This window comes from Barbus barbus (assembly GCF_936440315.1).
Source record: "Barbus barbus genome assembly, chromosome: 32".
NCBI lineage: Eukaryota > Metazoa > Chordata > Actinopteri > Cypriniformes > Cyprinidae > Barbus > Barbus barbus.
This window is the reverse complement of record NC_136760.1, coordinates 23,993,341-23,994,187: the sequence shown is the minus strand read 5'-3', so window position 1 is coordinate 23,994,187 and position 847 is coordinate 23,993,341.

The following is an 847-nucleotide window of genomic DNA, read 5'->3' as shown; positions in this document are numbered from 1 at the left end:
AACCAATCAGCGCACGCTACAAGTTACGAGACTCGTGATTCGTCGCTGTCCAGCAAACCAATCACGAGCCTCAGAACTTGTAGCGCTGCGCTGATTGGTTGTGTGGTTTGTGTTTGACCTCATCAACACACCTCCGACCCCACCTGCCGTTGCGACCCTGAATATAATTGATTGATTTTTATTTATTACAGTTCTTTTCAATTGCATGCCCAGTTTAGACAGCAATGCCTTGGAGTTTCTCAATAACTCAAGCAATTTATGATGCATTAGCCACTGTGTTAGATATTTTGCTGTGCTTGCATTGTTTTGCTTGGTCACTGGAAATAGGAGATATTGTTTGCACTGAAATATTGACATGTAGTCCTGATAACCACAGAGATGGTGCCAAAAAAGAAAAATATGATACGCTGCGTTGTGCTGACAGTACAGGAACACAGTCAGTACTGTTGTTTAAAGCGTAAAGGATACAGTATTTTGAACTACTGTAGGTTACTAAAAGGGAAACATTTGTGAACTATGACTGATGAAAATATTTATTAATCCTGTAGAAAACAAGTTAGTTTGCCTCATATGTGGGCTGGGTGCATTTAAAGGACTCCAGGCCAAACTGAGTGACTGTGTATGCCTCATGGCCTACTTGACTGTGCTTGTGAATGGAGAATACAGATAGAAATACTGGAGAAGGGAGATGTGGAAATAGATAATATGTGTAAAACTTATTAAAAGCCTAAGCTGTGTAATCCTCTGCAACCTTGGGCCCCTGGGAAATAATAGATAAGAGAAGTTATCCTTTGAAAAAGACTAGCAGGTGGGTTTCTACAATGAAAGCATATGTTCTGAAAAATAA